Source organism: Salvelinus alpinus, chromosome 6, assembly GCF_045679555.1.
Source record: "Salvelinus alpinus chromosome 6, SLU_Salpinus.1, whole genome shotgun sequence".
NCBI lineage: Eukaryota > Metazoa > Chordata > Actinopteri > Salmoniformes > Salmonidae > Salvelinus > Salvelinus alpinus.
Genome location: NC_092091.1, coordinates 78782632 through 78795707, shown reverse-complemented (window position 1 = coordinate 78795707; position 13076 = coordinate 78782632). Strand labels below are relative to the sequence as shown.

Below are 13076 nucleotides of genomic sequence, written 5' to 3'. Positions count from 1 at the left end.
CGGAGATGTTTCAGAAAGACATTTAGGGGAGCACAAGTTACGTGCCACGCTGATCATAGGAAAGAAATCATGGTCTTGTGTGGCTCCACTGGAACTGATATAAATGTTTATAATTTAACTATGTCATGAAGAGAGTTTGAAAGAAGATTAATTTAAGTTTCCGTCCACAAACATGAAACAATATGAGACCCTGATGTTAACAGTGTAACCAACTCCTCTCTTGAGTAGAAGAGGTGCTATAGGAAAGGGAAATGTACATTACTTCCGCTCACTTCTTCACAGACTTTGAGGCCTGTTGTAAATCATGATACAATCTTGACATGGATTATTTAGTGCTTTGACGAAGAGCATTCATGAACAGAACTCCAGCACTGTAACTCCAAAGCATAGACATAGGTATGTCATGAATGACTGGAAATGGTGAATGTCTTTGCTGCATACCAAACTATTGCCAGTGGTGCAGTAGTGCCTGGAGAAGTAGGTAACTCTAATTTTGCCAAACATTTTCCAAATGGCTCGGAAATGTGCCTTGTGTGAAAAAGTATGTTTCCTGTAGCTTTTTTTGAAATATATTTTCCTATAGTTTCAGGTTTTTCAGTTTTTTAAATATTTTTTATTAAACTACAAATTCCACAATGTAGTGGAAAATTAGAGTGAACAAATGTGAATGATGATGAAGGCCAGTGATGAAGATGCGTCTAGCGACTTGCTGACGCCGGCCTGGCGTGTGGATTCAATTTGTCTGGATGGATGGCTGTATATTTGCATCTCCAAGGCAACCTCCAGGATGAGACGTTCTCATGGAAATCCTGGGGTCACTGTCGCCAGGAGAGGTGTGAAGACTGATAAACTTCAATTGACTAAATTCATGTTACTGTGTGAATTACATTTGAGTTTGGTTTGTTTCAAGAGCTGATAAAGAGCTGCACATTTTGATATGTCTAATTGCATTATGTGTTTTCTGGTTGATGTATTTTAAAGTGACTGGATTGAAGTTGTACTAGTTATCAGGCACATCCCTGTTGTGTCAGAACATTCAAACTGAGTTGATTAGAATATAATCTGTGTGATCTGTTCCTGTCTTTAATATTTACTAGCAACATGCTAAGACATTTTAATTCAGGTTGGGGGTGCATTCCCACTTGAATTTGTTTAAAAGGGAAGTGAATTCACTCATACTTTGAGGTACTTGCTACCAAGCTCCTGTGTATCAGACACACAGTTTTTCTCATAGAGATTATTCTGAACTGAAGACAGTGTAACCATGTTAAGTCTCAGCCTATTGGTGATAGTCATTTAAACTGTGTTAATCTGTAATGTAAAATGTATTTCAGGTACATTCATTGTTGGTGTCAATCATTTTGTGACTAATAAATTATATTAGTTGAATTGAGTAAATGCATTCCTCGTTTTACAAAGTAATTATTTGATTGACTATAGGTCTATAATTTAAAAGGACTATTGATATTTGACACGCTTGGGTACCAATTTGAGCTGCTTTCCTCTAAATTAATACTAGAACATTGGTTGCTAGAATTAGCTATTTGCAGTGGCGTGTATTCATGGCTGCCAAGTGAAGCTAGGCTTACCCAAAAAATTGATAAAGAAAAAAATATCTAAAATAATGTATCTGTCATCTCTCTGTTTCATAATTTTCCTATGATTCGCAAGAGGCTGAACGTATGTCACCTGAGAAGGCATCAGATCGAGCAAAAACAGTACCCCTCTGTCTCTGTATGTGTAGGCCATCTATCTAATGCTGTCTGGTCCAAAAGAGTATGACATTGTTGCTGCCCGTAGTATTGAATACAAGGGAATCCAGTGAGTATTTGGCCTCCCTTGATGAAAAAATTTAAATAAATAAATAGCCAATCAGCATTGAGCTAAACTGAGTGAGCTCAACTGTGAATGATCCTGGCGCACCCAAAAAAAGTGTCAAGGGAAGCCAGTTTGGATTTGGCATCACTCCAATCACATTACATCAAGAGCATACGTCATTGACAGAAACAACTTGAATTGTTGCATCTTGTTGTGTTGTTATCCTCTGGTGGCAAGCTAGCTAGCTAAAATGGGCCTTTCCTAAATTAGCCATGGATGGAGATAGAGATTTGGACTTGTGGTTTGACTTAATTCTCTGTACTCGCCAATGATTATAACATAGAATCTGATCCAACTATAAATTCATACATTGTTGTGCCCCTGGCCTGAGAGGATGGAAGTTCAATATGTAGCTAGATGTAGAAGTCCTAATGTTAACTAGCTAACATTGCCATTGAAAGGAAGTTAGGCCAGCGAGCAAGCATTTTAGCCAGGTAGCCTAGGTCAACAAAAAATTTAAGTGTGTATTGTATGAGAGATCGATAGATGGTTTCGTCAACATGAAAGAGAGGAGGATGGCAATAGCATTTCTCTACAAGTAGGGTGAGTCAACATGTTTTTCTACTTGCATGAACACACACACACACACACACACACACACACACACACACACACACACACACACACACACACACACACACACACACACACACAGACACAGACAAATCAGTACCATGGACAGCCACATCATATTTAGCTTACATTGATTGGACTAAATGGTTTTTGGTATCTCTTAGTTGTCACTGTATTAGACTAAGCAGAGGTGATTTGATGACATTGTCAACAGTGTGTGCAACTGGTGAACTGAAGTCAGGTGCAGGAGAGCAGAGATGAGTGAACAGGCACACTTTATTTGGCAGAAGGAAAACAGTCGGACGCAACTGCGTAACGACACTCCCGCCAAAGGCAAAAGCGCATAGCGCACTCGTCACACAAATATTGTACAGCATACAATACCACGGGTTCCAAACAAGACCCGGCGAAAACCCCAGCATGAAGCGTCACACATGATACGTAACGAACAATTACACACACAGGCATGTGGGGAACAGAGGATAATATACACATAGAGTGATGAGGGGATGTAAAACAGGTGTGCGGAAAAACAAGACAAAACAAATGGAAAATTAAAGGTGGAGCAGCGATGGCTAGAAGACCGGTGACGTCGACCGCAGAGCGCCGCCCGAACAAGGAGAGGAGCCGACTTTGGTGGTAGTCGTGACAGACATTTACATGTTGAAGTTGAAATGGTAATGGAATAGTGGAGGCAGCTCCTGTTTTCTTTGCAACTTCCGGTAACTCTCTGTGGTTCTAAATCAATAGTTGTTAAGTGGTCCAAAAATGTAAGAAACATTAACTTGCTTGACCAAGCTGTAGGTCATGTAACTGTTTATTACATGCAATATGTTTTGTGGACTTCACCAGACAGAGGTTGCTCTCCGGTTTTGTGATGTAACAAATGTGTTTGAATTTATATGAACTAACAGGTTATAGACCAAACAACGCAATTATCACAACACATAGGCATATTACAACCTTTTTTTTGTCTGGCTTCCCAAGTGATTTTACTGTACCTACGCATCGCTACTGGCTATTTGTATATATCCTCTAAATAATTGCATAACGGTGCAAGTCAGACACATGTTAGAGAGAATAAAGTAGACGGAGCGTGTCAAACGTCTGATTTATGACCCTATGTGTGGATGACGCGTACATGCCCAAATATGGGCATCCGGCCAGGAAATCCTGGCGGGAAAGTGTCAAGTGGTTTTGCCAATATAAGTGCATCCTGTTCCTGTTGTCACGTGTTAGAGTGTGTCTGTTATTTTATGGCTATATTGCATCTATTCCTTTGAAGTTGTCATGATGATTGATGTGTAGGAACCTCGTTGGACTGGGGGGGTTGTGTTTGAACATTTCAAAGAGGATGGCCCCACACCCACCCTATTTTCACACTATGTACAGACATAGAGAGCCATCACATCAAGATGTAACAGGGATAAATGGTGATTCAATGTACAACAGTAGTCTTCTGAAACAAGCAATATGTGTTAAATATGTTTTACATACATCCATGACTGAACGGCTTCACAAACTCCTTTTAAAGGTTATGTAAGTAAGCGGTAACAGGCCTCATTCAGCAGTCTAGAGATGAACCTAGAGACACCAAAAACATCAATTTTTAGAGCAGCTGGGAGTTTATTCCCCATGTAAGGGGGCAAAGAGTTGACGGAAACATGGCTCACTCGAGAGACGCTATAGGAGTCGGTGCAACCAGCTGGTTTCTTCACGCATCGCGCCGACAGAAACAAGCATCTTTCTGGTAAGAAGAGGGGCGGGGGGGTATGCCTTATGATTAACGAGACGTGGTGTGATCATAACAACATACAGAAACCTGACTTAGAATTCCTCACAATCAAATGTCGACCGCATTATCTACCAAGGGAATTCTCTTCGATTATAATCACAGCCGTATATATTCCCCCCCAAGTAGACACATCGATGGCCCTGAACTAACTTTATTTGACTCTATGTAAACTGGAAACCACATATCCTGAGGTTGCATTCATTGTAGCTGGGGATTTTAACAAGGCTAATCTGAAAACAAGACTCCCTAAATTCTATCAACATATCGATTGCGCAACCAGGGCTGGTAAAACCCTGGATCATTGTTATTCTAACTTCCGCGATGCATATAAGGCCCTCCCCCGCCCTCCTTTCAGAAAAGCTGACCACGACTCCACTTTGTTGCTTCCAGCCTACAGACAGAAACTAAAACAAGAAGCTCCCGCGCTCACGTCTGTTCAACGCTGGTCCGACCAATCTGATTCCACACTTCAAGACTGCTTCGATCACGTGGATTGGGATATGTTCAGCATTGCGTCCAACAACAACATTGACGAATACGCTGATTCGGTGAGTGAGTTCATTAGGAAGTGCATCGGCGATGTCGTATCCACAGCAACTATTAAATAATTCCCAAACCAGAAACCGTGGATTGATGGCAGCATTCGCAAAACTGAAAGCGCGAACCACTGCTTTTAACCAGGGCAAGGTGACCGGAAATATGACCAAATACAAACAGTGTAGCTATTCCCTCCGCAAGGAAATCAAACAAGCTAAGCGTCAGTATAGAGACAAAGTAGAGTTGCAATTCAACGGCTCAGACACGAGGTATGTGGCAGGGTCTACAGTCAATCACAGATTACAAAAAGAAAACCAACCCCGTCGCGGACCAGGATGTCTTGCTCCCAGACAGACTAAATAACTTCTTTGCTCGCTTTGAGGACAATACAGTGCCACTGACACAGCCCGCTACCAAAACCTGCGGACTCTCCTTCACTGCAGCCGACGTGAGTAAAACATTTAAACGTGTTAACCCTCGCAAGGCTGCAGGCCCAGACGGCATCCCAGCCACGACCTCAGAGCATGCGCAGACCAGCTGGCTGGTGTGTTTACGGACATATTAAATCAATCGCTATCCCAGTCTGCTGTTCCCACATGCTTCAAGAGGGCCACCATTGTTCCTGTTCCCAAGAAAGCTAAGGTAACTGAGCTAAATGACTACCTGCCCCGTAGCACTCACTTCCGTCATCATGAAGTGCTTTGAGAGACTAGTCAAGGACCATATTAGCTCCACCCTACCTGACACCCTAGACCCACTCCAGTTTGCTTACCGCCCCAATAGGTCCACAGACGATGCAATCGCAACCACACTGCACACTGCCCTAACCCATCTGGACAAGAGGAATACCTATGTGAGAATGCTGTTCATCGACTACAGCTCAGAATTTAACACAATAGTACCCTCCAAACTTTTGGGATCAAGAATTGCTCAAGAATACCAATAGGCGTGATCAGATCCTCTTCCCTATTATGGTATCATATAATGCACAGTCATATGCAAAACCATAAAACTGCGACAAGAAAACATTGAAAACCTTAACATGACTACATGCACCGAGCATCCAAAGGCTCCAGCCATTGCTGTCTGGTTGCGACAATATGTAGTCATGTTAAGGTTTTCAATGTTTTCTTGTCAGAGTTTTATGGTTTTGCATATGACTGTGCATTATATGATACAGTAATAGGGAAGAGGATCTGATCACGCCTATTGGTATTCTTGAGCAATTCTTGATCCCAAAAAGACACACCGGTTATGGGTTAATTCCACAGCTGTTTGCATGGCTTTTTAGTGTATTAGCATGGTATGAGACAAGATAAATAATAATAATTTTTTATTATTATTATTATTATTTTTTAATAATAATAGAAATCTGTCAACCATATGTATTTCTGAAAAAAACTTTTTTTGGATCTTCAATAGTTATAACCGATAATGTTGGATGCCTCCAAATCAATTATTCCTGGTCTCAGCTGAGTATCCTATAGACGTTTTAAATAATTGAAAGATTAGTTGAATCTGTGTTGGTAGCTGGACAGTTAGTATGACTGACAGTGAAGGTGTACAGGTTCCCGAGGAATGGATGAGACTTAAGCAGGAATTTCTTTAACCATAACGAGGTGTATTTACTGAGTAGTCTGTGCTGACTAACATAGGAAACAGAATAACAGGTATCCCGATCAAATTCAAAACCGGTATCCAAGCAAATTCATAATCACAGAGATCAAATCAGAACACTCATTATTAACATACTTAGGGAATTTCACATGCCGGTTCATTAAGAAGTCAATAGGTATCATCCTTGAGTCATTTATGCTCATAACTATTTACCATAATCATGAGAAGAATAATACATACAGTGATCTGTTATTCCGTCTATAATACCAATTAGTTTGTCGGAATCGTTCAGTTGCGCAAACAATGCCGTTTCATATTTCACCCTTTCAAGTGTCTTCATGTGTACCTGTAATTTCATGACATATTAACCATAATTGGCCTGTGATAATCCGTAAAGTCTTGATCATTGCCCAAATCACATTACACATTATATTTGAAGCGTGCGCTCCAAGCCGCTCTCCGCTGTAATAACTATAAACCGTTGACAAAAACAACAATTGACAAAAAGATATATCGTAAAAATCGTTGTCTTCCTGTTTTAGAATATCATAAATGAATATTGGTTCTATCTCGGAGTTGTCCTTATCATGTTGTCTGCCCATTTGTTGTCTGCCCATATCGGTTTCAAACAACCGCAAATCAACGACCTCCGAAATGTCATTTAAAGCGGGGAAATCATCCGAATTCATTGTTTTACTCGTCATGTTCCGGGGTACCCCTTCCGTTTCGACCATGTCCTATCGTGGTGTAGGGGCTTCGATGTCGGTTATACATTTTATCATAAAAAATACATACAGTTGACATATAGATATCTCGTAAAATTCGGTGTCCTCCAGCTGCTCCTCTGAATCCTCAACTGTGATAGTTATAACAGCTGATGTTGGATGATCCATAGCATTTATCGCCGGGTAGAGTTGGCTTAATGTTGGATACAACGTTAGATAATACAACGTTAGATAATATTAACATGTATTTATACGATATATATACATTTTTAAATTATAAGAATATGGGCATTTGACATATTACCTAAAAAAATAGTTGTCCCCGGTTTAAAAAACATGTAACTCCTGTTTAATATTACAATAATATCAAAATGTAATATCCATACAATTCCCTGAAAATACCTAATGCCTCCAAATCTAATATGTTATTTTCACTAACTCACCTTCAGAAAGCTCCATTAGGACGGATTCACAGATGATCTTTTAGTGGTTCTGGGATGTTGGGCCTGGTGTCTGGAGTTGCGCTTTTGCCGGTTGTACAGAGTGGATAGTATCTGTTGTCACTAGCCTCGCTCCGCGGTCGTGTCTCTAAGGAGAGATATTCTGTAATGATCTTACCGAGCGGGTGTGCCGTTTTTTCGGGCGCCCGGAAAAACGGCACCCTGTATGCCCAAAAAATTGCCATATAGTACCTCTGAATGTTTAGAGACCCCAAAACCACAGGAGGGTGTCTCGACATATTCTGTCTGCCGTTATTGCATTTATGCTTCATAGCACCTCAGCGGTAGCTGCTTGGGGGAGGGGGGGTCCTTTGTAAATGTATAGCAAGGGGTGGGGGGACTGTTAGTGTTTGCGCTGATTAAAAATAACATATGTTTTAAACAGTAGGAGGTTGTCTCGACAAGCAACCCAGCCTCACATTCAATTCGCGCATATATGTACAAGACTGTGTTGCGACAAGATATATTCTGCCGGGATTGTTTGACTTTTTAGCCTCCCACGTCCTTGGGGGTGAGATAAATACGTATTTGAAAGGCATGTGTGGTAATGAATCGAAAGTGCCAAGCTCTATTGAAGAGACGCACACACAATGCTAAACAGCCTCACACACCTTTTTGGTTTCAAACGCCCCATGCAGAGACACACACCCCCACCCCCTTTTTGTTTTTGAAACACACACACATACATGCCCCGCACACGCACACACCCCCCGCGCACGCACACGTCTTTCCCGAAATCCTTTTTCTCCGGGACATGCATGATGATAGAGCTAAAAGACAGAGCCCCTTCGTTAAAGGTGAGATACCTCTTTAAAACCATTTATTTAATTCATAATATTTAGTACAGACCTTTTTAAAACATCTTATAATTATTTTACTGCGCAATATTGAAACATGCACGTCTGTTTTATGTATAAACATTGGTTGTACAACATTTATACATCATTACCAGACACAGTACTAAACTTTTAATAAAGTTTAAATGTTTATAACATGCTGTAGGAAAGACTGTATTCGTATAAAATAAGACATTGTTTTGAAACGCACATGCCCATTTCCCCAGAAATGCCTTTTCTCCGCGACAGACCGGGGCGAGAGAGAGAACGAGAGATTCCCTTCGTTAAGGGGTGAGATATAGCATTAATACCCTTTAATTCTAAATCTTTAGTACAGACCTTTTAATAACATGCTATAATTATATATATTTTTAAATTACTATTCATTTCTTACAGATAAAAAGCCTGGTTATAGGTTTAGCCCTGACATCCATCCATTTCCAATTCCAACCCGTCGTCAAGACAGACTCTCTTGCTCGCAGGATATCCCACACACGCCCCAGCTCCGTAAGTTTTCCAGGCACAACGTCGTTCACATCCAGACAGGCTTCGGAAAATACATACGAACTAATAGATTTTTTGTAGCATCTCTACAATATCTGTCATGTTACTGTGGTCTTTTTTAAAAAGTCAATAAACATGTGTGTAGAGTGTACACTTTTGTTTCACCGTAGATTTGTTTAAGCCCACCAAGAAACACCTGGTTTATCCCACAGCATTAATTAATATGCTGGGTTGAAAATGAATCTGTTTAAGTCATAAGTAAAGGCCTTTCAAAAAGAGGCTGTCATGATTGATTGTGACAGCCCCCACCCTGGAGAGCAGCTCTCTTTGATCCCCTTCAGCGATTGCTAACTCTGTAAATTCCTATGGTCTGCACAGAGTTAGGTAAAGCCGCTCTTTGCCCCCTTACATGGGAAATAAACTCCAAGCTGCTCTAAACATTGATGTTTTTGGTGTCTCTAGGTTCATCTCTAGACTGCTGAATGAGGCCTGTTACCGCTTACTTACATAACCTTTAAAAGGAGTTTGTGAAGCCGTTCAGTCATGGATGTATGTAAAACATATTTAACACGTATTGCTTGTTACAGAAGATTACTGTTGTACATTTAATCACCATTTATCCCTGTTACATCTTGATGTGATGGCTCTCTATGTCTGTACATATTGTGAAAAGTGGTTTCCCTAAAGTTATTACCCCCTAAACCTGAATCTGAAATTAACTTTATGATCTTTCTTACCACTATTACTTTGGGGTTGTAATCTCCCTCTTTCAAAATCCCCACGGTGTACATGCACCGAACAACCATAGGCTGGAGCCACCTGGAAGCTCGGTGCACGTACATATAAAGACAACTAAATAGGAAACTCAACAGTGTGTTAGGCCTAGAAACATTATTTAGATGGCTGTTTTATTGTTGTTGAAAGCTTGAAATGTACACAATGAGAGTTGACATTGTTTCAAACACCCCTGCAGAGACATACACCCCCCCCCCCACACCCCCCCCCCCACACACACACACATACACATACACAATCCCACCCCCTGACATTCCTGCTTCATTGACAACAACCCTAAGGGCAATAAAATAGGGTGGGTGTGGGGCCATCCTCTTTGAAATGTTCAAACACATCCCCCCCAGTCCAACGAGGTTCCTACACATCAATCATCATGACAACTTCAAAGGAATAGATGCAATATAGCCATAAAATAACACACACACTCTAACACGTGACAACAGGAACAGGATGCACTTATATTGGAATAACCACGTGACACCTTCCCGCCAGGATGTTCTGGCCGGATGCCCATATTTGGGCATGTACGTGTCATCCGGACATAGGGTCATAAATCAGACGTTTGACACGCGCCGTCTACTTTATTCTCTCTCATGTTAATTATAGTCATACTAGACTAGACTAAATCCTCCAGAGATGCACAGGGCCTGTTGTATTTATTCACATAATAATGGAGTCAGATTGATAAATGTAGTTTGTTATTCAACATAATTTTGATACATCTACACAATGGAGAACCCTCATCCTCAGTAGATGGGGATTCCCACCAACCTACATAATGGTTGGATCATTTCCACCAAACTATAAATGGTGATTCATCCAGTTGATGGAGATTTTCTATAAATTACACTACAATAACAATGCTTATACCACATCAGGAGACCATTTTTTGAGGTTTGGGAAAATAAAAACAAATGCAAATTGGGGGAGCTTGTGCCCAGTTAGCAATGAGCAATCGGGAGGCCCATCGCCTCATTTTGCCGATCACCTCATTTACGGGGTGCCCGCGATATGCCAGTCGTTCTCCTGCCGTTCACCTTTCTGCCCTTCTCCCGACCGTTGAAACTAAAGCTGCCTGTCTGAGGCAAGATGCTCTTTCAGCAACAAGCCGGCGGCATGCCTATTCCCTATCGCCACTTGTTTTTTTTAGATTCAGAACAGCCTCAATTTGTCAGGACTCTACAAGGCGTCGAAGGCATTCCACAGGGATACATACCTTTTCAAACAGCTACTACTGTATATGCATTTGCACATCAAGTTTTCTATTGAGTTCGGCTCGGGGATGGAACAACTGTTGAACATCTGAGCGTGTGGTTGTTTGTGGGGGAAGGTTGGGGAGAGTGTGTGTATGTATCCCAAATCTTTTGCTAAGGGATAATGATGTTAGGCACAATATAGAACGAATCACAATAATTGTTTCCCAAAATACTAATTGCTTGCCGAAAAATGAAATTTTTATAATGCCAGTCCTGGTTATAGGTAACAATCCTTCGTATAAAGTGCCTATATTATTTAGCATATTATTCGTTAATTGTGGAAATAAATGCATTTTTTAATATATATGTGCAAATTGTCCAAACAGATCCGGTAGATCGAATCTTTTAAATCTGTTCCTGGACCATAAACAGATCCAAATAATGATGATCTACGCTTGTCACGTTCCTGACCTTATTTCCTTTGTTTAGTCTGTGTTTAGTTGGTCAGCACGTGAGCTGGGTGGGTATATTCTATGTTTTGTGTTTATTTGGTTTAGGTGTGTCTGATTAGCCTGATATGGTTCTCAATCAGAGGCAGGTGTTTTACGTTGTCTCTGATTGGGAACCATATTTAGGTAGGCTGTGTTCACTGTTTGTTTGCGGGTGATTGTTCCTGTTCGTTGCGTTCATTGTTTTTCATTGTTCACTTGTTCAGGACTGTAGCGTCGTTGGTTTCGTTTTGTTTATTGTTTTGTTCGTCGAAAAGTATTGTAATAAATATGGAAACATACCACACTGCGCTTTGGTCCTCCTCTCCTTCATCCAACGACGAGAGTCGTTACAGAATCACCCACCAACCATGGACCAAGCAGCGTGGTAAGCGGCAGCAGCAGCAGGAGCAGCGATCGCAGGACTTATGGAATTGGGAGGAAATTCTGGACAGCGGTGGACCCTGGGCACAACCGGGAGAACATCGCCGCCCTCGTGAAGAGCTGGAGGCAGCTAAAGCCGAGAGGCGGCGGTATGAGGAGGCAGCACGGAAGCGAGGCTGGAAGCCTGAGAGTCAACCCCAAAAATGTCTTGGGGGGGGGCTAAAAGGGAGTGTGGCGAAGTCAGGTAGGAAACCTGCGCCAACTCCCCGAGCTTACCGTGGAGAGCGAGAGTACGGGCAGACGCCAAGTTATGCGGTAAAGCGCGCGGTGTCTCCTGTACGTGTGCTTAGCCCGGTGCGGTACATCCCAGCTCCACGTATCGGCCGGGCTAGATTGAGCATTGAGCCAGGTGCCATGAAGCTGGCTCAACGCGTCTGGTCTCCAGTGCGTCTCCTCGGGCCGGCATACATGGCACCAGCCTTACGCATGGTGTCCCCGGTTCGCCAACACAGCCCAGTGCGGGTTATTCCACCTCCCCGCACTGGTCAGGCTACGGGGATCATTCAACCAGGTAAGGTTGGGCAGGCTCGGTGCTCAAGGGAGCCAGTACGCCTGCACGGTCCGGTATATCCGGCGCCACCTCCCCGCCCCAGCCCAGTACCACCAGTGCCTACACCACGCACCAGGCTTCCAGTGCGTCTCCAGAGCCCTGTTCCTCCTCCACGCACTCGCCCTATGGTGCGTGTCTCCAGCCCGGTACCACCAGTTCCGGTACCACCAGTTCCGGCACCACGCACCAAGACTCCTGTGCGTCTCCAGAGCCCTGTGCGCCCTGTTGCTGCTCCCCGCACTAGCTTGAGGTGCGTCTCCTTAGCCCGGTACCACCAGTTCCGGCACAACGCACCAGGCCTACTGTGCGCCTCAGCCGGCCAGAGTCTGCCGTCTGCCCAGCGCCGTCTGCACTGTCCGTCTGCCCAGAGCTGCCTGCACTGCCCGTCTGCCCAATGCCGTCTGAGCTGTCCGTCTGCCCAGCGCCGCCTGCGCTGCCCGTCTGCCCAGCGCCGTCTGAGCTGCCCGTCTGTCCTGAGCCTTCAAAGCCGCCCGTCTGTCCTGAGCCTTCAAAGCCGCCCGTCTGTCCTGAGCCTTCAGAGCCATCCGTCAGTCAGGAGCCGCCAGAGCCGCCCGCCAGTCAGGAGCAGCCAGAGCCGCCCGCCAGTCAGGAGCAGCCAGAGCCGCCCGCCAGTCAGG

The 13076-nt window shown here is 43.2% G+C and overlaps 1 long non-coding RNA gene across 1 annotated transcript; it reads left to right on the top strand.

The window, feature by feature from the left end:
* The first annotated feature begins 8356 nt into the window (after positions 1 to 8356).
* Positions 8357 to 9116, top strand: LOC139579475 (uncharacterized). Its single transcript, XR_011675756.1, has 3 exons — positions 8357 to 8422; positions 8689 to 8752; positions 8858 to 9116. It is a non-coding gene; the product is annotated as an uncharacterized lncRNA (long non-coding RNA).
* The last annotated feature ends 3960 nt before the right edge of the window (positions 9117 to 13076 follow it).